The sequence below is a fragment of the Protopterus annectens genome, chromosome 16.part0 (genome assembly GCF_019279795.1).
Source record: "Protopterus annectens isolate FY-2018-M chromosome 16.part0, PAN1.0, whole genome shotgun sequence".
Classification (NCBI taxonomy): domain Eukaryota; kingdom Metazoa; phylum Chordata; order Ceratodontiformes; family Protopteridae; genus Protopterus; species Protopterus annectens.
Window position 1 is genome coordinate 43,472,439 of NC_056750.1, and position 24,950 is coordinate 43,497,388.

At 41.8% G+C, this 24,950-nt stretch overlaps 1 protein-coding gene across 3 annotated transcripts in view; it reads right to left on the bottom strand.

The window, feature by feature from the left end:
• Window positions 1-24,950, bottom strand: part of POMT1 (protein O-mannosyltransferase 1) — a 1,532,857-nt gene that overhangs the window by 310,709 nt on the left and 1,197,198 nt on the right. The gene's annotated exons all lie outside the window — the stretch shown is intronic.

The following is a 24,950-nucleotide window of genomic DNA, read 5'->3' on the forward strand; positions in this document are numbered from 1 at the left end:
GAAATGTATACAGGGACATTCCTGACCAAAAAAAAAAAAAAAAAAGAAAAGGCATCGGTTTTCCAGGCCTTCTTCAATGGAGTCCTACAGCAGAATCTTGCCAGCTGATTGTTTAGAAAGGAGGCAAATAAGTCTACCCGAGGAACTCCTCACAGATGGATCAAATCTTGGAAGACTCTCCTGATCTAGTTTCCATCGCCTGCCCTTGTCCTGCTCAGCTTGTCTGCCACACAGATTTGTTCTGATGGAATGAAAGATACTTGTGTAGTATGAGATTGTGCTGTGAAGCTACATCCCAGGCTGACATGGTAGTCTGCAAAGAGAATATGACTCGGTTTCCAGGGAAGGGCTTGTTGATATACCACATGGCTGTCATACTGTCTGTCACAACTTGAAGAGGTCACAGGGACCAAAGATGATTCAGAGTCGGGTGGCCGGATCAGGGCAAACATCTCTTTTATATTAATGCATTTGCATCTGTCTTTGGTGTCCCACACACCTTGTTTTTTTTATCCCTCTTGAAACTGCTTCCCAATCAAAGTTGGAGACATCTGAGGTGACTGACTGCTTTGAAACAAGGAAGAAGGGGTGACCCAGACTTAAGGACTTTTGCTGTCTCCACCAAGTGATTTCTCTTCTAACAACCCCCAGCAATGGGATTTGAAAAGAGAAAGGATGTTGGTGCTGGGACCAAAGAGACCTCAGATACCACTGCATCTTTCTCATTTGGAGTCTTGTCAGAGGTATTATGGGAATAATAGATGCCATAAGACCCAAAATCCTGAGGTATTCCTTGCAGTGACCAAAGTTTGAGTGTAAAATCTTAGAAACAGATCCATATAATGTTCTATGTTTTTCTAGTGGAAGAAAAGCTCTTTGAACTGACGTGTCTAGCTGACACCCTAGGAACACAATTCTCTGTGAAAGAGTCAAAAAAGACTTTTGAATGTTCTCTTGGAATGCCAGCTTCTGTAAGAAATCTATTACCCAGGTGAGATATTCCTGAATCTTTGAAAAAAGGCTCTGCAAAGATAAGCAAGTTGTCTAAATATGGAAAAATGTGGATACCTTGCAGCCTGCAATGAGCTCTAACTGGGGCTAGACATTTTGTAAACACTTTTGGTACAGTGAATAGTCCAAAGGGTAAGGCACAAAGCTAATAAGGTGATTCAGGTATGCAAAACTTTAAGGAACACCTGAAGTCTGGATGAACAGGGATGTGATTTTAAGCATCTTTTTAAATCTAGTGTTACCAGGAAACATGAATAAGGTAAAAAAGGTAACACATAATTTTGAATATGATTGCCATCACAAAAAGGTTTAGGAAAGAAAGAGCCAGAACTGGTCTCCAAACATTTTCTTTTGCACTAAAAGCATTCTTGAATAAAAACCTTCTTCCAACTGGGAAAGAGGAATTGCTATCACTCACTGAGACAGCATGTGATAAAAGATAGGTAGAAATAAGAGTCTGGTCTGGTGGATGAGGGGATTACCCCCTGGAAAGGAGGAATTTCCTCTCACTGCCATCTGCAACCTTGAGAAATGATCTTCAGACCCCATTTGTCTAAAACTATCTGTTGTCAAACAGAAAGGTGGAGATTCAGACTTTCTGGAAGGGAAATGGGGCTGCCAGGGTGGGAAGGGGTGGGGACAAGGTCCCTCAAATAGTCATTCTGACTTGTTGGACTATGCTTGGTTTTGGAAGGTTCCAGCATTCCTTTTGGACCCCCTTACATTTCTTCTTAAACATCCATTTACTTGCGTTTTGTTGATGCTGCTTTTTTTAGCCAAAGTTGGATGAGGGGCTAGAGAATCCTTTGAAAAACTGGAAAAGGAGGGCTGAAAATTTTTTAAGATATTCCCTGAATTAACTTACTTCTTTCATCATATTTTTAATCACTTCTGCAGCAGAGGGGTCAAAAACTAAATTTCTATCCAAAGGAGAATTTAAAATATAATTTTTAACATCATCTGGAAGATTCTGAGTACATAGCCAGGTAAATCTCCTCAAAACAGTACATGTGGCCAAAGCCCTGAAAGAAGTATCAGCAGTCGTACGCACACACTGTAAACAATGAGCGGTGACTTGTACGACTGAAGAAACTAAAGATTCTTTCCTACAAGAAGAAACTGCAGACAAAACCTTCCTTGGCTATCAGGAAAATTGCAGGCACTAACAAACACACCCTCCAAAGGAGGGATAGGTGAACGTCTCAGATATTCCTTCTGTAACAGTTCATAGTATTTTCTGAGGGACTGAGAAACTTCACTGTTCTCCCACTGTAAACACTAGTAATTCTGGAAACAGTCTCAGAGAAAAAGACCACAAAATGGAGCTCTCGGAGTCTGAATCAGAAATCTGAGGAGAAAACCCCACATCTGCCCCTTTATCTTCCTGTCCTGATTCAGAATCTTGAATATCTTCAGGGGAACATGTATCCCCTCTTTCTTTTACCAGAAGCTACTTTATAAGAAGGATCAATAGCCTGAATTATACCCAGAGTCAGACCCAGTAAACTACGCCTGTCTAAGGAAGTATGTGGAGGAATAGAGACATTTTTTAGTTTTCTGTCCCTTTTTAACAGGAAAAATGAGGGCAACAATGTTATTTATGGCAGCAGCAGCTTCCCCAAGGGTCAGTACTACATTTTGAAAAAAACAGGGGAGCCTTCCCTGTTCCCTCTCTTAGGACCAACAACAGTGGCTCTTCCATGCCCACTGAGGGGACCCCAACAGCCTCAGAAGACGTGGCTAACCCTCGGTCTACAGTGGCTGTAGGTGCTATACCAGAGTGATCCTGGGGAAAAGATAAGTGATCTGAGGTACAACTAACGGTCACAGCAGATCCACCTACGTGTGGCTGAGGCAAACTGCTAGCTTGCTGTGGTGGTAAAGGCTGTTTGCTTAACTTTTTCACTCTGTGGCTGGAAGAAGGACCAAGACAGTCCATTAAAATGCAAACTCCTTGTTTTAAAACAACAGTCCTGAACACGAAAGTACTCATAAACAATTTTTTTTTTTAAATGGAAGGTTTTCCCCAAAGGGAACTTATCTGCCCAGCAAAAGAACAACACAAACTGATCATCAATCCTTGAAAGCATCCTCTTCAGTTGGCAGGAAACCTCTGAAGAGCTTGATGCCTGAACCTGCCTTTATACTCAAATCAACTTGAGCTGACTGACAGTTTGGGCGAGTGGAAGTTGCCCTGAAACATTGGAAACTGTCCAGCTGTTATATCCATGCAGGATATAAACCATATAGCTAAGCCTACTGCAGCAGTGTTCAATATGATGAACATCATGGTATTCTTAAGAAGTATTGAGCAGGTTATTATGGATGCTGAAGTTGGGGGACCACTCGAGTTGAGCCACAGTCCATCCTTGTTCATGGTAGAGTCCACTGTGGGTTGACACCACCAGAATGACATATGCAGGAATCCTTTATATTCTCTGAGTCTGATAGGAGAGACATACAACCCTGAAGGATCTATGCGGGTTTTGAAGTTAAACTTGAGCTGTGTCTGTAACAGGACTGGCATTCTTTCAAACCTGGTGTGGATTTCTGATCTTGTGTTTAACACTGGGACCTGGCTTGGTGACAGTTTTAGCCCTTTCTAGAATTAGTATGTCCAGGATTCCCTGCGATATATCAAATCAGTTCGGTGTGGGGTTTAGATTTTTCATTATTTGACCAATGAACTGAATAAGGTTAGTCTTGCCAACTTCTTTAAGTATGCCATAAGTACCTCCTCATATATCCTCCACGAGCAGTGCAAGGTGATTTCTTCAGGAGTTCACTGCTTTACTTCAGGCTCAGTGCACAAGTCTCCCTGATGGATTATTCAGAGGGATTTCACCATGAGGGTAGATGAGGTACTAACAAGCTTTTGGAAACAAGCCTCAGTTCATATCAAAGTTGTGCGATGTGGGCGTGACTACCGACAACAAGCTAAAGTTGAAGGACCAGATTTTGGCTATTTAATCTTCTTGCTTCCATTTGAAAAATAAAACCCTTGACAAGCATTTTATTCTACCTGCTGATCTCCCTGTGGTGGTGCATACACTTGTTTTCTCTCAGTTGTCTACTATAATGCCCTGTACCTGGAGAAACCAAACTCAGACTAGGACACTCATTGATCTTGTGAATCATTCCATTAGTCAGCTAAATACATGGGTTTCTGAATGCCATCATATTATAGTGGTGCTACATAGATTGCAATGCCTATCTACCAGGGGGTGAATCATCTTTAAAGTTCTTGTTCTGGTCAACATTACCCTACATGGTTTGGGTTTCTCTGTGAGTTGGTATCAACCAACTTGGCTCTTGTGTGATTCGAGCAGTGTTACTCAAACATCAGGGTCCACATCTTTGGTAACTCCTACTTGACTGATTGAGGCCATCCCTAATGCTGAGTATCTTCAGGTTTTCATTTAAGACTCATTTATTTGAATACTCTTCCAGTATCAGCATCCACAACTGGTTCTTGTGGTTGGGTTCTTCCTCTCCACCAATGACCGTTTGGAGATTCATGCGCTCAGGTAGGATGAATGTCCATGATGATGCACAGTGATGTCATGAATAAAATATTGCAGTGTGTCAGCACCAACACTGACAGGTTAGTTCTGCAGGCACAAGCACGGAACTCTCTGCAAATCAAGAGGCAACACTGAAGGTTTGGCACCCCCATTGGTAACAAGTGATGTACCTCCATAAACTTATCCAGTTCGCAGGGAACTCCGAGTTCCATGGTTAGCTGGGGGGACCACCCGCCAACAGGAGGAGGAGTCTCATGACCCATCAAACAGGGATATCTAATAAATCAACTAAAAAAGTAAGAAAAAAAGTGTGTGTGCGCGCATATTATATATATATATATATATATATATATATATATATATATATATATATATATATAAACACACACACACACACACACACACACACACACACACACACACACACACACACACACACACACACACACCAATGACCCTCAGTGATGGGTATTATGGTTGGGATGAATCCTAACTCATAAATTACTAGGGGTGAAAGGAGCCAGAGGACCACATCCAAATGAAACTCAGAAGACTAAGTCTTGGAGAAAGGTCTAGCCACTTACTTCCGGAGATGTGGACAGGACAATAATGCCTACAAAAGGGTTGCACCACAGACCAAAGGCTACAGTGACTAATCTTGCCAAAATACGTACTAACCAAGCTCTGGAAGTAGCTTCTCCTAAACAGAAGTGGACCATGACCAGTGACCACAGCAACAACAGACAGTTGGCACTTCCCAGAGATATAGAAACACAAGTACCAATCTAGTAAGAAAGGAAATTGGCAACAAATAGCCATGCTCTCCAAGAGGAGAGGGAGATGAACCACAGATCCATCTAATAAACCAGTACAGCTACCTTAGGAAATATCTGAAAAGCTCTCTCCCCTCTTTTTTGCCCCATGAAGGGAAAAAAAACTGAAAGATAAAAGGACAGATTCAGGATCAAAAGCAACGCCATGTTCTTAGGACAATTGTGACTGAAGGGTGATGCAAGGAAACTACGATGTAAGAAAAAGTGGTGAAGATTACCTGTACTTTTGGACCTGACACTCTGATAACTCTTGGCATAGCCACTAGGACAGGAGTTTATCTTAAGTATGAACCAGTAACAATGCAGCCAAATGCACAACAGCTGACGGGCAAACTTGCCAGAAATGATACCTAAGCCCCCATAAGGGACAGAAACAAACTGCATGACCAGATGGAGCTGATCCTCGGTCTTGACTCCACAGTTAGAATGGCCATGGGCTCAAGGGACAGAGGATATCCCATGGAGCCTAGTTGAGCTACACCTTTCTTCCATCAGCAACTTTCCATCAGCAGCAGTGGCGAGTTAGTGGAAGAGAACACCTACTCATGATTTTGTGGAAAAGCCCACCAATCTAGGCTCTAAAAGCAAGGACTGACATGTGGGGAGGTCCCAAATGCATAGATAAGCAACTACAAACTCCAGAAAACAAGTCCAAGAGGATGAGGTGCCCAAAACAAGACCAATAAACCAGAAAAACACTAGTAAGCCGTATCCACCTTGAAGAAATGTTTAATGAGTTTCACAACAAGCACAGCACACAATGAATACAGTAACGCTGGAAACACTAGTTCGTTTTCGTCTCACAACTTCGTCAGAAAATGCTGACAATCCAAACCCCTCCCCATTTATACACTTGCACATTAACAAAAATTAAAATTATGTGACATCACTAAAAGCTTTAACCCTTTCTTACACAAAAGTGAAAAACATCCATACTGAATAAAAAGTCCCCTTATTTTCTGTGTTAATTAAAAATTTCCTATTAAAACATGTAATAAAATAAATATAATAAGAACAGTACATCCAAAAGTAACAGCATGACTCCACAAAAATGACAGCTAAACTCACAATCAAATGTGTACTCTGGCAACCTGAAGAATATGGCAGCATTTATACCAAGAAGGAGCTATCATGTCCAAAACTGGGCCTAAACTGTGTCTACATCCAGGCTGCCAAGCCTAGGCTTCAATGGCCCTGTGAGGGAAACAGTCAAATGGTAAGGGAAGTACAAGATCCAGGCCTAAAATGGGCAACCTGTGAGTAGGATATAGAAAAGGACACAAAAAAGAAAAAACTGCAACCAAAAAGCAAGAAACCTTCCAACTGAAGCCATTTCTCCTGGAATCCCAGGCAGGATAAATTTAAGTTATGTGCTCACCATAACTATGCATCTGTGTTGTCCATATTCGCTCTTCCTCAATGTTTGGGTCTTGGATCCAACCCTCAGATCAGACTTGGCTAATCTCTTTAGATTCTTGGATCCAACTCCTGAGCTCCTCCCTTTACCCATAATGCCCCTAACTTGCCAGAATACCTCCGATCAAGTTTGCTTCTGCTAAATATGCCAGAAGACATAAATACTTAAAATAAGGATTATAATCATAACAAGAAACAGAGTAGGTGCTCAAATTGGGAACAGTGGTTCCCACATATACCTCACCAGGTCACTCCCAATGTATAAGCACAGGGGGAAGGAGAGTGGGAAGTTGAGGAAGAATGAAAATGGACAACATAGATGCATAGCTATGGTGAGTACATAACTTAAACATCTGATGTTGTCATTTTCATTCATTCCTCAATATATGGGACAGAGTCCCCAGCTACGATAATCTTGGGTGGCCCTCATGGAAGGATATTCTGAAGAACAACGGTGCCAAAGCTATTCCAGGATACGATGTCCACCTTGTAATGAGCAATAAAGCTGTGGGAATTGGACCAACTAGCCAAACCACAAATGTTATCAGCTGAAGCTGTAGCCCAAAAAGCAGATGATGTAGCCATGGATTTAGTCGAATGAGCATTTTGGGGATCTAGGTAAGGACAAACCTCTTACAGAATAAACAAAGGAAATGCAATCTATTACCTAGTTAGCTAAGGTAACTTTAGATACTGGTTTTCCTAAATTGTTTTTAGCAAAGGAGACAACCAGTTGATCAGCTTTTCGAACACTTTTTGTTCTATGTAGGTAGAAACTAAGCTGTCTATGTACATATAAAAGATGTAGCATGTGTTCTCCTTTATTGTCAAAATTTGGAAAGAAGGCTGGTAAATTGATTATTTGATTCATGTTTGACTCAGACACAACCTTTGGCAGGAAAGAAGGGTTTGTACACAAGGTCACTCTGTCTTTGTGAAAAACTAAATAAGGCAGTTTTGAAATAAGTGCTTGGAGTGTTCAGAAACCTGCCTTGTTGACATAACAGCAACAAGAAAATGTGTTTTTTAAGAAAGAAATTTCAGGTCTGACATAGCCAAAGGTTCAAAGGGGGACTGAGTTAAAGTCTGTAGCAAAACTAAGATCCCAGGGTAGAGTAGGGTCTCTTACTGGAGGTCTAAGTAGAAACATACGCAGGGTCTCTTACTGGAGGTCTAAGTAGAAGCGTACTCTTCAGAAAAGCCTTACAAATTTTTGAAGAACCTAGGGGGAAAGCATTATGTCCTACATGGTAATTAGAAATGGCTACAAGCTGGACTTTTACTGTGGAAAAACTGGCATCATCTTGAAAAAAATGAAGGTAAAAAAATCTAATATAGCAGGAATTGGAGCTGCGTAGGGATCCAGTTTTTTTTTGTTCTGCCCAATATGAAAACCTCTTCCATTTACTCTTGTAAATCTTTCTGTAGAAGGTTTTTGAGATGTTGATAAAATTAGATGAAGTGGAGAGGAAAGCCTGGAATCTCTAGCCATCACTGGAATTGGAGAAACCATGTGGTTAAATTGAGGCCCTGAATATCTGGATGAATCACTCCCAAAGGATGTGAGAGCAGGGTTGGACAGGGGGCCAAGTCCAAGGCGGACATTGAAGATGAGACCAAAGGAATGGGAACCACATCTGCCGAGGCCAGAAAGGAGCAATGAGGATTACCTTGCTCTTCAACCATCGTGGTTTCGGTTAAGGTTTGGTTATCAGGAGAAGGGGGGATAAGCATATAGGAGATTGGAGAGCCAAACGTAGACTAGAACATCTCTCAGTGACTCCCTCTGAGGGGGAATTAGGGCAAAGAACCTGCTGCACTTGTTGTTGAGGGGAGAGGCAGAGAGGTCACAGCAAGGTTGAACCACTGACAAAAAAATCATCTCTACCACTATAGGATGGAGAGACCATTCGTGCTGTATCAGGATGGACTTGTTGAGCTCGTCAGCTAGGACTCTGGATTTCCCCTGGAAAGTGCACTGCTACAAGAAAGCAGTTGGAGGAGATCACTCACTGCCAAACCCTCATTGCTTCTCAGCAAAGGGGTTAAGATCTAATTCCCCCATGTTTGTTTCTGTATCAAACCACTGACATATTGTCTGTCTGGACAGCAACTGTACTTAGTGGGAGAATATTCTGAAAGGCCTGCAATGCTAATAGGACCACTTCTGGGGACCACGTACCTTGAGCAGTATGTCTCAAGAAATGTCCCCTACACCCCAAATGGGAGGCACATGTGGTAAATGTTGCCTTTGGGGGAGGAAAGATAAATGGCCGTCCATAATAAAGCTTGTTGGACTGGATGCACCAAAGTATGGAATCCCTGCAGACTCAAAATCTTTACAGGATAGAGCAGTCGAAACATCAACCAGTGTACTGATAGGGTCCATTGGAGAATTCTCATGTGAAAGTGAGCCATGGGTAACAGGGTGATTGCTGCAGCCATCAAACCTAAGGCTTGAGGAGCCAGTCTCACAAGAAGATATGGGCAATAAAGAATTTGACTGACATGCAGCCTTAGAGAATGAATTCTGCTCTGAGGTAAGAATGCAAACTGTCTGACTGTGTCCAGGTGAGCTCCTATAAACTCCAACAGTTGAACTGGTTGAAGTTGGGACTTGGAAAGATTTACTTAAATCCCCAGGAGAGGACACCACTGGAGTAAGTAATCCCTGGGTGCAGAAAGGAGCCAATCATCTAAATAAGGAAACATTCTGAATCCATGCAGTCTGAGATGAGCTGCCACCACTGCCATGCATTTGGTGAACACCCTGAGGGCTGTGGTGAGGTCAAAGGGCAAGGCTCTGAACTGGTAATGACTGTCTCCCAGCCGAAAGAGCAGATATCTTTGAGAGAGCCTGTTTATTTTTATGTGACAATATGTATCTTGAAGATCTATAAAGCATATCCAGTCATCTTTCTGTAGATGAGGCAGAATGGACTGAACTGTGACCATCCAGAACTTGCAGTTCTTCACAAATTGATTTAGACTGAGATCCAGAATAGGTCTCAGATCCCCTGATTTCTTTGGTACCAGAAAGAACCTTGAGTAAATTCTGGATCCTGCTTGGTCTGGTGGGACCTTTTGCTTGACTCTCTTTTCTAGCAGCTTTTAGATTTCTAATGCTTCTAACTCCCTCTGATTGGGTGGAACATTGGGGAGAAGTCTCTTTTGTGAGGGGTTTTGTGAAAAGGGAATGAAGCATCCTCTGGATATGATACTTTGCACCCAAAAATCTTCTGTGATGGCTGTCCAGGCAGCTGAATGCAAGGAAAAGAACCAGAAAACAACTGGACCAAAACCAAAAGGCACAAAGCACAGGCAGGAAGCTCCTCAATTCTGTAAAAATCAGACTCCTTTATTAATGCCACAAAAGGTTAAAAGCACGCTTTTGACCGAGTATCACCCAGACTTCTTCAGATAAAACAAACAGTATCCCAACACAAAATCACTTTATATAACCTCAATTAATAATACTCCAAGAAAGAGCAAGACGGCTCACAGGAGGAAACCAAAACATCCTTTATTAAGCAGGTTTTGGTTACTGATAGGAAGAAAGTACTCAAAGCATTCACATATTCCAACTGTAATTCCCAGGGTGTGGTTTATTTAGCTACCTGTGGTGCTTGTGAAGGTTTCTACATTGGAAAAATGGAAAGACAATTAAAATGAAGGATTTATGAACATGTCAATGATATTAATAAAATAAATAACAGTAATGCACTGTTTAGGCATACACTGACATGTACCAAGGCAAATTTTCCTTCTTTGTCATTGAAATTGTACTTAAAGATTTGCGGGGTGGACCCTGGGAAACCAAGTTGGAATATAGAGAAACATTTTGTCAAATTGTTCTTGAAGCTAACAAACCCCCGGGTTTAAATGATAGCATTTCCTTGGTTCCCTTGTTAAAACATAGGTCAGCCAAACTCTGATTTATTTTTGTCACATTAGTTCTTTGTCATTTTCTATACAAGAATCACATTAGATTAATAGGATAATTTTAATATTTAATATTTATGCTTTACTATAATGTATATATGTATTTTTACCTTTTTAGTAACATGGGTTTATTTTAATATATTTTTTAACAGTATATTTATCTAATTATATGTATTAAATCTATTTAAAATATATTTATTATGCTGCTTATTGCTTGGGTTCATTATGCCTTTAAGTATACGTTATCATCTTAATTAATTAACTGAGATTATATAAAGTGATTTTGTGTTGGGATACTGTTTGTTTTATCTGAAGAAGTCTGGGTGATACGCGGACAAAAAAGCTTGTGCTTTTAAACTTTTGTGGTGTTAATAAAGAAGTCTGATTTTTACAGAATTGAGGAGCTTCCTGCCTGTGCTTTGTGCCTTTTGGTTTTGGTCCAGTGTTTTTTGTTTTTTTTTTGGTATACATCTGAGCTTACTCCATTCCTTGGTTCTCTGTTTTTTTCCAAGGAAAAGAACCCCCAACTTCTTCCAGAGAAGAACAGTCGGGCAACCTTTCAGGAGCGCCGAAAGGACCTGTCTGAGAAAGAATCTTGAAATCCTTGGTTCTGTGGACCCCTCTGCCACGAGGATGGCATCTTTCATTATTATTTCTCCCTCTCCCTCTGGAAGAAAAATCTCCATGCGAGTCCTGAAAAAGTCCTTGAGATTTTTGGAACCATATCTTCTTATCACCCTGCTGATTCCTAGGGAAATGTCTTTGCAGGATAGGAAAATCAGCACTGATGAAAGAGGATTTTAAGAGCTCCACAAAAATACGACAGTCTCATCCAAGCATGTCACCTTATGGCTATGCCTGAAACAGTGGTCCATGAGGAACCTTCAGCAGCAAGGACACATTGGATACAGATTGTGGGTGGCCAGTTTGGAGGAATAAGTTTTCTCTTCCTTTGCCAACATGGACCCTGGGGTAGACTTAGAGAATTCCCTCATCAAGTCCCTTTGTAATCTAGTAAAATGTGCCAGGTAGTTGAGGGACCATAAAGCAAAGGATGCCAAAGGATAAACATGCTTTCCAAACCTGTCCAATGCTCCAGACTCCCTGTTAGGAGGATGGACACAGGAACTCTCTTTGTCTAGTTCCTTTTTGGTGGCTGCCACCATAACCATAGCATCTACAGGAATACCTTTACTCCAGTACTGCCTGTCTTTCAGGCTCCTAGACTCTTGTTCAGATGGGAGGGGATAGGCTCCATGGAATCCAGTTCCTTCCACACCCCGTGGGAGACAAGGTCTATAAGGTCATATGCCAGAGGGTAATCCAAGATGTAGATGGGCTAAACCAAAGGCTTCCAGAAACACTTACTCCTCTTGGAAAGGGCTATGGGAGGACCAACCACCTTTTTGGAGCAGGATCTCTAAAATGTCTCAGAAGGAAACATCCTCAGGTGAGGACCTAGGGGACTCTTCCTCTGCATCAAAATCAGTGTCCTTGGTTATAGATTCCTGAGGGGAATCCAAGTGCCTCCTCTTGCACTTTCTGTTCCTGTGTACCTCTTCAGTGAGGTGTTCTGGAAAGGTATTGGAAGAGATGGGAAGTTCCAGAACAGAAACTGTCTGGAAGCTCTTATGGGCTGGCTGTCCCTGTGGAGAAGGGTGATGAGACTTGGTGCTCAGATCCATTGAGGGAAAAAGTATAGGATCCAAGGAAGTGAGAGTAGAAGATTCCCCAGGGAGGGAGAAAACCCTCTCCACTACCTCAAAAGCAGAGGATCCAGGAGAGGCAGAAAACAACCTTACTAGAACCGAAGCTCTCAGCTCAACCAACTCTCCACCCCTCCCGGATCTCCCCTCTGAGGAGGGAACTGGACGTGACCTGTCTAGCTCTGAGGCACGAGGGAAAGTGATGGCTCAGAAAACCTTGGAGCTGAGGTCAACCCCCAAGATCCAGTGCCAACGTTTCAGCTCTGAGAGTCATCCTGCTCAGTAGGGGTTGGAACTGAATTGCTCGGGGATAAAATCGGATCCAAAAAAGAATGTGGTATCCTCGGATCTGACACTTCAACACTCAGCACTCTTGGACCTGATGGCTCTAAAACTAAGGGTTGGAGCAGAGAAGGAGTTACTACGGGGTATGAAGGTGGCTGAAGGCTCACTGATCCAATGGGAGAAGCAGATGGCAAAAGTCTATCTGGATTTGTGCTGTAAAAATATCATCCTGTCCAGATCTGCCTCAGAAAGACTATGGGAGGACCTGAATGAAGAAGCTGTGGAAGCAGGGCAGGATGACTTCCTAGGAGTCTCCTGCAAAAATGGAGACGCAAGTCTGAGAGAGAGAGGTTCCAGAGAACATCTCGGACTCTGGATCTGAGGAGACCTAACCACAGAGGTTGTCGGATCTGAAGGTATCAGATCGTACACTTTTTGGATTTTTGAAGGCGGCTCTGAACTTGGAGCAGGTGCAGGAGATTGTACTGAAGCATGCTTCCTGTGTTCCTTCGGCTCCAATGACTTCTGCTTTTTAGCCGGGGCTTGAGCCCCAGACGTAGAAGCAATACAAGAGGAAGAAGCTGCAAAAGGCCCTTCAGGATCAACTTATTCTGTCTATCACTGATCACCCTTGAATTAAAGCCTGCACAGATCTCACAAGATATCTGTAAGTGAGAAGGGCCTAAACAATATATGCACTCCCTATGGGCATCGGAATTGGGTATCATATGCTCACAGGAAGTACACTTCTTAAAACCGGCTGACTTGTCAGCCATACCAACAACCAAATGCCAGCTAACAACACTAAGAAGAGAAAAGAGGAGAGAGAAACTCTACCAGATATTTGATACAAAGAAATGGGTTTTTTTTGGAAAGGAATGATAAAAGGAAAGATTAACTATCAATGATAGAAAAGAATACTTAAAAAGTAGAGAGAAGGCCTAGTACCAACAATGGTACAAAAAGTTACCTAAATGGAAAAGCCAAAGGTAAAGAAGAGTAAAAAGAGGAAGCCTAAACAGAAATATATATTAAATGTATAAAGAATTAGAAGAAAAAATAAATTTTATCTGCTCTCAAAATCTAGCAAGGCACCCTAGAGCTGGAAAGAATACAATCCCGACTAAATCGTTAGAGCGGCAAATGAGATCTGAGGTATTCTCTCAGGTTAGGGGCATTATGGGTAAAGTGAGGAGCTTGAGAGTCACTTACAAGAATCTAAAGAGATTGGCTGAGTCAGATCCAAGACCCATACATTGAAGAATGAATGAAAATGACAACATCAGATCCTGCTGCCAGTCACTCTGTTGTAAATGACAACTGGCTTTTGTAAGAATTATTATGACTGTAAAATACTGGAATGGACTGGAAATAAGTGGAATGAAAGTCTTTATCTGTTAATTACCTAGAACTGTGCTGAACAGGTGCCAGTGTCTCCTTTATGAGGAATTCTTATTGCACTTTTCAGAATAAAAGTCTGAATACAATGTAGTTCGGTTAAGAATGTTTTATTGTATACAGTGGAGGTAGATGTCAACAATATCCGAATCAAATTTAATGTCTGTAGCTTCTGCACTTATTACACTGTCTGTAAATTCTGTACTCAGAATATAATAGTGCAGATAATTATGTCCGTAGTTTCTGCACTCATTCTGATAGTTATGCCCGTAGCTTTGGCATTATCCTCCTGAATAATATCATTAATATTCTGGAATGCTAGATATTTGACCTGACTTCTGCACTCATACTCAAGTGTCTGTACTGCAATGACTTTTTGCATGTCAGTCCAAAACGAAGTGACTTCACTAAGTGTGTCTGAAGTATTTCCTAATAATCTACATGTCTCTTTAACCTTGGTTCCCAAGCCTTGTACTATCCAAAAAGGATGATCTGTTTGTTCTCAATGTACTGCACATTCTGTTCTTATCAGTTTTCTTGACTGAAGGTTATTTTCACTGACTGAAATTGCATTCACTGAAACTATATGCAGACTGTGAAGGCCTGCTTTAATATGGCTGCATTTCTAGACGTATGCAGAGAATACTGCATGTTTGTCTAACAAAATACATTTAAATGAAACCTAACCTTATAGCTTTGATGTTAATAAGCTAACTATATTGATTTGCATGTCATGTAACATAGTTTCTAGAATCTCAAACACAGATGTACATCTCAATGAGGCTAGAGTGCTAAACAATACATCATGCATCTCCGTTTATTTGTTGGCTATCCAGACAGCACATGTCAGAACCACAGAAACATCTGCTAGAAGTCAAGACATATATACAGAAGTGAAATAATATATCTGCTGTCAAGATTTCTGTGTCTAGAAAAAAAGTAGATTTCTATGTGGAAATGGCCAAACTACAACAACCATGATTTCTTTAATTTATGAAATTCAGTTAAAAACTTTTAACCAAGAATTTTTCTCCCCTCACTGCAAGTGACTGGCCAAACACATGAAATTATTCCATGTACAACATTCCTGCATGTCAGTGGAGAGCAATATTTAAAGGTATTTAACCCTTTCTGAAGAACAGAAAGTCAAAATAGCATCTAGAGTGAAATGTAGGAATTATTGTAAGCCCAGTATAAAATGCCATTTATTAGACAGTTGTTATTTACAAAAAAAGCAGAGAGTTCCACACACATTTCAGATGCTTACTTTACTGAGCTGAAGAACATCTGGTGACTTGCATGATTTACTAATACAAGACCGAACAATATGTAGCACAGAAAATGACGAAACACATGCAAACTTTGAAGACAGTTTATCTAAATCTGTGGATGTGTCTAAAGTAAAATTACTTGTGCACGCTTAAATTAGCCAAAGGAAATGATTGTGCAAATAAAATGTAAGTTACACAAGGAATTAAGACACATTTTTATACGACAAACTGAAAAAAAAAAGTATGTAAGCAAACTATAAGCCTAAAGTTAAATGAGTAATGTATTTACATTAATTAAAATGTTATAGATACACTAGCTTCTTGGCTCATTGGCCTTCTAAGTTTACCTTAGAAGAAGAATGCAACATTTTTAATGTATACATATAACTCCGTCAGTGAGTGCTGGTGTATCTGAAACATTTTAATTTATATAAATTACTTAACTGAACTCATTTTTCATCTATGGTTTATTCAATACTAACAAATGCATTTGCATAAAACATATACAATGAAGTAAAACTTCCAGGAAGATGAGTAACTAGAAATGGCACAATTAATATCATCACTAGATACACATTGTTATAATCAATGGCACCCCGCAGTTCTACTCACCTAAGTCTGAGCACGCTGCCATCGAGTTCATGATCACCAAATTAACTGAGGCTTAAAATGATTATTTTCTCGTATAGCCACTCTCACAATATTTATACCTTCCTGCATTCATGATATTTCTTCAATGACAGTACCCCTTTCTTGAATTCATAATACACACAGCCACTGATCAAACTACTAAACTGATACCAGAATCTCACTTAATAAACATTCTTCCATTGTGCCAACAAACATTAAATCATAACACCCTGGCAACAGTACACAATTCCATATTATTAAAAGAAAGCAGTCATAAATGATATATATTTAATGAAATATACAACTATGCACATTAAAAAAAAACAATTAATTCAGTTGGCAGATCAAATGAAGGGAACCGCAAGAAACCCCCCTGGAGAAAAAAAAACAATGCAAAAGCATTCAAAGGACAATCACCTCCAGGTGTCCTGCAAGATCAGTGACAAAAGGGACCCAAAGGTCCCCCTCAAGGAGGAGAGGATGCTAAAGCAAATAAACAGATGAACTACCTTATCCAGTTCTAACAAGCAGTGGTGGAAGGGGGTTCCCTCTCTTCTCAAAAATGAGGCAGCTTCTAAAGGATAGTCCAGTCTAGGCTTGACCCAAAAGATACTCTACAGGATCAGAACACATGCAGTAACACAAAAGGAACAGGAACATTAGAAGATGGGATGACAAAGAAGGTCCAATTCTAATTCTCCTGACTCTTAAAGGATGGAGTTTCCCAACAGGGCAAATCAGGACAGCCACACCCCCAACCCAGCTAGGTCAGCCAGGAGCAGAATCCATGCTATGGTCAGGAGTTAGTACAGTGCTGTAACATATATCCCTTAAAATTAGATCTTTGGACATGGGTTACTTTAACAGTAAATCATAACATTTGGATTTACCTCCCTCCCTCCCGCTGCATCCCATGTCCCAGTCAGATATTATACAGTATCATTATCATCTCCGCGAGGACCAAAAATGTCCTTTTACCTCATACAAAAGTGCTGATGTAGAGAGTGCAAGAATCCCGTATACACACACACACACACACTTTGGTCAACAAACCAGATGGTTTACAGGTGTGCAAAATCAACAATCCCAGGGATTAGGAAATATATTCTAAATATGCTCATTTCCCAAGGATTATATGACTACAGAGCTGAAATATATAATCTGCAGGGGGTGGGGGGTGCAGGGGTGCTTGCCCCCCTCCATACACCAGAAAAATGTTTTCTTTCACTTTCTATATTCCGATGTTAAGCCTCAGAAAGTGCAGAAGCACATGTCAGCATTTTGCTGTCAACATTAAAGTGTTGACATTTGGAATGCCAATATTAAACAATACATCTATAAAAATATTATATATATATATATATATATATATATATATATACATATATATATATATATATATATATATATACATATATATATATATATACATATATATATATATACATATATATATATATATACATATATATATACATATATACATATATATATATATATATATATATATATACACACACACACACACACACACGCACGCACGCACGCACACACACACACACACACACACATGCATATATTTATTTAACACCACAATTCCAACCTAGAGCCATCAATTTCATCCAAGAGCACTGACCAAGCACAGTCTTATAAAACGTAATTACAGTCACATGATCACAATGAAAATCAGCATTCAGCATATTTTATAATAAATTAACCACAAACATAAACAGATGTCTACATCCTACCTAATACAACCACATTAAAATACAAATCCTTTTTGATGCACTGCAGTGTCAGTGGTGCAACAGGGTAGCACTCTCACCATTGATGCTGAAGGCTGTGGGGTCAATTCCCACACCAGACTGATTATTGACACTGTAGTACAGCATAACAGGGGTGCTGCATTCCTCACTGTGTTGTCCTTCAGATGAGACTGTGAGGCTGCCAGTCCAGCTAGATGGAATTTTGTAAATAATACTATGTCATTTGTGAATATTAATATGATTCATATGCTTGTCTTACAAATGTAAGAATACTATTTATGTGGATATTAAACTACTGGTGCAGAAGGGTGTGTTGAACTGTATGTTATGTACTGAGCTTCAAGAATATAACCACAGTGTACCCTACTGGAAAAGAACAGAAATGTATATAAACTATATGCCTATGCAAATGTATGTTTTGACAGTAAAAGCTGGAACATACAAAGTTAACTTGCAAACTCTCAAGAAAATAAGTTGAAATTGTTTACAATTGTGTTATCTCAGTTTCAGCTCAGCAAGAAGGCAGGATGTCTAGAGCTAAGGTTTTTCTATTGTCTTGAAACAGAAATAATTACTAGGTTTAAAATGTAAAAGTGCTTAACTGTTTTACAACTTCCAGTTCTACGCAAACTTCTGAGGGATATGCTTTTTTAAGGCAGAGGTGCTAATTTCTAAGTTTTTGTTAGCCTGGGAGCTGGACACAGGTGAGAAAGAGTGATGTCATCCAAAGCTGACCCACCAGTATTGTCCGATAGTAATTTAAGAACTTTCTCAGAGAACAATCTGTGCATTTTGTATATTGTCTTGGATAAAAAAAGAAGTTATGTCTTACCATAACGTTCCATCTGCATTGTTGATCCTTGTTCAGTCATTACATGTGGGTATCGGTTCCGACTTCAGAACTGAGCCGGCCATCTTCCAAGCTCGCGCCAGCTACAAACTCTCAAAATAAAAACTCTTAACCTGAATTCCCCTCTCCCTGTAACCTCAGATTGAGTTTGCAAGTCAAAAGAAGGTAGAGGCTACCTCTGGTCAAATGACCTAACAGAACCAGATGGTGAGATCCACTAGATGCCACAGGAGGGGGAAGGAGGGAGGGTCGTAATGACTGAACGAGGATCAACAATACAGATGGGACATTATGGTAAGACATAACTTCTTTATCTGATATTGTTAATCCTCGTTCAGTCCTTACATGTGGGACAGAGCCAGCTACCTTTATTCCTGGGAGGCTCTCATGGAAGGACATTCCGGAGTACCATAGAACCAAAAGATGCTCTTCTCCTTGAGGCCGAATCCAATTTGTAATGATTGATGAAGACATGAGGAGTAGCCCAAGTTGCAGCTGCACAAATGTCATGCAAAGAGGCTCTGGCATGGAAGGCAGGAGAAGTTGCCACCGACCTTGTAGAATGAGGCTTTATGATAGTAGGTAATGGAATATTACGTTTTCTATAAATTAAGGTTACGCAGTATTTTAATCATTTAGCCAATGTGACCTTAGCAACAGCACATCCTAATCTATGTCCAGAATAGGCCAAAAATAACTGGTCTGATTTACGAGAAGCCTTAGTCCTGTTCAAGTAGAAGCGAATTTGCCTGTGAATATCTAGGGTATGTAGGCAATACTCTCCTCTGTTTGAATGATTGGGGAAGAAAAGTGGCAATTCAATGATTTGATTAATGGACATTTCAGAGATCACTTTTGGCAGAAAGGAAGGATTAGTTTTCCATGACAAATATTTGAGGTCGCAAGAAGAAGCTGGTTCGAAAGGTGGCATTGTCAAAGCTTGTAGGACTAATGACAGGTCCCATGGTTGAGTAGGTTTTCTAAAAGGGGGTCTTAGATGATTCACGCCTTTTATGAAAGTCTTGCAGAATTTGTGTGACATAAGGAATAGTCTTGGACACCATCATGAAAATTAGATATTGCAGCCAAATGAACTCTAATGGTAGAGGCAGATAGATTGGACTGAAATAGGGTAGACAGATATTCCAGTACTATTGACACTGGTGCTGAAAAAGGATCTACTTGTTTTTCTTTCAGCCAAAAAGTAAATCTTTTCCACTTGCTGAGATATGTAATTCTGGTGGAATACTTATGAGATGCAATAAGAATGTCACGTACTGGCAAAGAAAGATAATTCTGCCTGGCAATCAAAGGAATTGGAGGAGCCAAGCTGTGAGCTTCAGGCTGTTCAAGTTGCGGTGAATCAGATTCTGTGGATGGGAGATCAACCCCGGGGTTGGATGAAGAATCCACGGTTGATCTAGCAGGTGAGGCCAAAGGAAGGGAAACCAAATCTGACGAGGTCAATAAGGTGCTATGAAGATTACTTTGCTCTTCAACCGGTGGGCTTTCTTCAGAAACTGGGGAATGAGGGGGAGAGGTGGAAATGCATAAAGCAGACCTGAGGGCCAATCATGGACTAGAGTGTCCCCGGGTGACTGTCACGAAGGGGGCATCAGGGTGAAATAGTTGCTGCATTTGTAGTTGGTTGGGAACGCAAAGAGGTCGCAGCAAGGAAGACCCCAGTGGTTGAAAATCTCCGCCGCTATCAAGGGATTCAGGAACCACTCGTGAGGTTGTAGAATACAACTGCTGAGTCTGTCTGTCTGCTATCACGTTGGAACTCCCGGGGATGTGCGTTGCTAGAAGAAAGCGGTTGGTAGCCATCGCCCATTGCCATATCTTCATGGTCTCTCGACAGAGTGGGTAAGATTTGGTTTCACCTTGTTTGTTGATGTACCAGACCACCGCCATGTTGTCTGATTGTATCACAATAGTCCCAGATGGCAGCAGGGGATGGAATGCTTGCAACACCAGAAGCACCGCCCTCAGCTCTAGAACATTTATATGTAATGGGCCTCCATTTCGGACCAAGTACCTCGAACTGTCTGTCCCTGAAATAGCCCCCCACCCCATTAGGGAGGCGTCCGTGGTCACTGTAGCCTTGGACTGTTGGGGGGAGAAGGGGCGAGACCATTGTGATGGCTTGTGCACCATCCACCAATTTAGATCTTGTTTGCACCTGTGAGTTACCCGAATCTTGGCTGAAAGAGGGTACCGAAAGGGATACCATTGGGTGAGCAGTAGCCATTGCAGAAGCCTCATGTGAAACCTGGCCAGAGGGACAATTGTAATCGAGACTGCTATGGAACCCAACAACTGGAGAACAGAATGAGCTGTGGATTTCTCCCTTGAAAGGATTGGAATCAGCTGCTGCTTTATCCTTAGAATTCTGTGCTCTGGAATGGATGCTCTGCAATTCTTTGTATTCAAGATGACCCCTATGAATTCTGTGGACTGAGATGGGGTGAGATTGGATTTTTGCCAGTTTATGGTTATGCCTAGCCTTTCTGAAGTGAGGAGAGAGTATGCCAGGGCTTCTTCCAATAGATGTCTGGTGGGGGCGGAGATGAGCCAGTCGTCTAGGTGTGGAAACACCTGGAATCCTTGTAGTTGTAAGTGAGCTGTGACAACTGCCATGCACTTTGTGAACACTCTGGGGGCTGTAGAGAGTCCGAAGGGCAGTACTCTGAACTAGTAATGACTGGCTCCTGCATGGAAGCGAAGGAATCTTCTTGATGGTCTGTCCACTTTTATGTGGTAGTATGCATTTTGAAGATCTACCGAGCACATCCAATCGTCTTTTTCCAAAAGCGGAAGGATAGACTGTATTGTGACCATCCGGAATTTCTGTACTTTTACAAACTTGCTCAATACACTCAGATCCAAAATTGGTCTCCAGTCCCTGGTTTTCTTTGGCACTAAAAATAGTCTTGAGTAGAATCTGGATCCTGTCTGGTCTGGAGGGACTATTTGAATGACTCTTTCTTAGCAGCTTTGAAATCTCTAATGCTGCTTCTTCCTTTGACTGGGTGGACCATTAGGTAAACTTGTTAGAGAAGCGGGACAAAGGTCGAAGGGGAAACGATAACCTCTGGTTATTATCCTTTATACCCAAGAATCATTGGTAATGGTTAGCCAGGCAGAAGGGTACAACGAGAAATGACCCCCAACCACTTCCAGAGGAAAGCAGTTGGGCCGCTGTTCAGGAGCGCTGGTAGGATTGGCCAGGGAAAGAATCCCTGGAACGCTAATTACGCGGACCCCCTCTGCCCCGAAAGGGGTGTCTTCCCTGAGAGTTTCCCCCTCTGCCTCTAGGGGAGAACTCAGCCTGTGTGTCACGGAAAGAACCTTGAGACTTTTTGTGTCATACCTTCCCACTCTTCTGGTTTCTGGAGAAAGCCCGTTATGGGGAAGAATAATGGACACCCACAGCAGAATGGGTCTTACCATCCTGTTCACATCTAGCCAGTGTGCTTTTAACCTTGGGTCCGAACAATGACAAGGCTTCGATGGGAGCATTGAGAAAGGAAGCCTTGAAGGGTTCTGCGAAATTACACAAGCGCATCCAGGCATGTCGTCTCAGAACAATACCTGAACCTGCCGCTCTAGCTACTACTTCTGATGCGTGAGATATCAGGCGCATGGAGGAGTTAGATATTGATTCAATGGTGGCTAGCTGAGCGGCCACTTTGTCACGGACCTCATCAGACACAGCTCCAGCCAATGTTTCAGACAACTCAGAAATTAAATCTCTTTGTAGCCTGGTAAAATGTGCCATATAGTTCAGGGACCTGACTGCAATGGTCGCTGATGCAAACGTACGCTTCCCTATTCTGTCCAGAGCCCGGCACTTTTTGCTGGGAAGATGGACAGTCTGGCTTTCTTCTTCCACAAGGTCCTTTTTAGTTGCGGCCACCACCACCAAAGCATCTACAGGAAGACCTTTGGACCAATGGGGATCACTTCCCCATCATCAAAGTCTGTGTCTTCAATAAGGGACTCCTCTGTGGAGTCCATGTGCTTCCTTTTGCATGAGCTCTTTTGATGATCTTCCTCAGAGGGAGAAGCTGGGGAAGACAGCTCAAAAGGGGTCTCCTGTGGGAGTATGTCCTGAGGCCCTTGCGCCCGGTGTCTGCTAGGAGCGACTTGTGTACATTGTGGTCCGGAGGAGGGTGGGGAGAGTGATAGCACAGGATTGCCAACCGACGCCAGAGCCTTCTCCATAAGCTGGAAGGCCGGTCCACCTGAAGAGGGATGGGTGCCCAGGGCAGGGGTCACCCCTCGCCTAAGAGGCTCAGCCTGCCGACTCGGAGTCCCTGGATAGCTGTGAAACGCCAAAGTACGTACACCACAGCTGACACCCTGGGCCGTGACAAGACACTCCTGCCACAATGGCAACTGCGGCTCCTTAATGAGGTCCATAAAAGGAACCGTAGTAGGGAAGACTGTGCTACATCAAGGGGCCTCAAAGGCAATGAAGGAGGAGAATAAGTAGGGGTCTTTGGTAAAGGGTGATCACCTCCTGAGGAAGGATAGGTCCTGGGGGGCAGGATACCTCTGGCCAAAAGAACCTGATCCACAAGACGCAACACATCGTGTTCAGAGAGGCTTCTAGTGGATTTCACAGACATGGCTGAGGGAGAGTTAGGTCTTTCCAAGGATGGAGCAAACTCAGTGCCCACCACAAAGGTGGTCTGCACTGAGAACAACGGAGCTGTAATGGACTGAATTACTGATGTCTGCACCGAGGAAATCATTGGTGCTGAAGGCATGGTCTGCACCAACGATGAGGTCGGTACCAAAGTGGTTGTCAGCACTAAGACCTGAGCCGAAAACATCGGTGAAGAAAACTGAATGATTGGTACCGAGAGGGTAGTCTGTGCCGGGTAAGTTGTCAGAGCTGAAAAGGAAATGGGCATCAAAACATCCATCGACATCATAACAGTCTGCATCGACTGGACAGTCGGTGCCAGTAAAGGAGTCTGAACCAAGGAACTCCTCGGTACCGATGCGGTATGGGGCACACTAGTCGGTGCCGAGGTCTCAGATGGTGTCAATGGCCTCGGTGCCAAAGGTCTAGGCACCGAAAGCGCTGGAGCTTAAGAAGTCAAATCCGAACTGGAAAGCTTAGCGTTCTTGGGTCTCGGTTCCTGAGGGTCCCCAGCTGGGGACGAATTAAGAGACTTGGTCTTTTCATGTTCATCACTCTTTTTTGTATGGGATCTTGGAGGGGTTGAAGCCTCCAACCCAGAAATAGCCTTTGAAAAAGGAGATTTAAGTAGCCCCTTCAATATTAATTTATTTTTCCTCTCAATTAACGTCCTGTTAGAGAAATTCTTACAAATCCCACAAGGCAGGTCAACTGTTAAATGAGGCACACCCAAACAACAAACACACAGGGAATGTGCATCTGAAGTAGGTAATTTATGTCCACAATCTAAACATCTTTTAAACCCTGGGCAACCTTTTTTATCTGTCATGTTTGTTAAGGAAAGAAAGAAAAAAACAGAAAAATACCAGCAATGGTACAAGAAATACCCGGAGGTAAGAAGGAAAAGGGCTTTAGCAACAATGGTTATAAAAGGAATTACCTTGCGGTAAAAAGAGAGGAAAGGAGTTGAAAAGGATTCGAAAAAGGGTAGTTGCTAAATGTGATAAGGTAAGAGATATCTAATAACTTTTTTTGTGAAAAAAAGCTGTCTTAGAACTTAGTATGAAGAAAAATACTGTACTTAGCTCAAGAGAAGTAGCCTGACATGACCAAATGGCGATGCGGCAAACGAAATCTGAGGTAACAGAGAGTGGAGAATTCTGGGTAAGAGTTTTTAGCTGGCGCAAGCTTGGAAGATGGCCATCTCGGTTCCGAGGTCGGAACCAATACCCACATGTAAGGGCTGAACGAGGATTAACAATATCAGATCATCCATTCAGCACTTCTCATCTGCATTTGCCTTGCTCTGTAAGTAAGTTATTTAGAACATAGTTTCTTTCAGACATAATTAGGAGCATAGTGAAGATTAGTTTAGATGTTTTCTGTATTTATTTGAGACTGTCCTGCAATGTTGTTTTAAAATATTTCCTGTGATTCTGAACTCTGTTGTCAGTTGTTGAGTATTGTCTTGTGCTTTTATTATTTATTATTAAATACATTTAAACCTTTTAATTGTGGCTGGTTTGTTTAGAGATATTTAAGCTCTTAAGTACTTGCATATGTATTTGGTGACACTGCACAGGCCACTCAAATAGCCTTGCAAGACTTGGTCACACTTACCATTTGGATAATAGCAACATTACACAGTAGACTTGATCATCCTT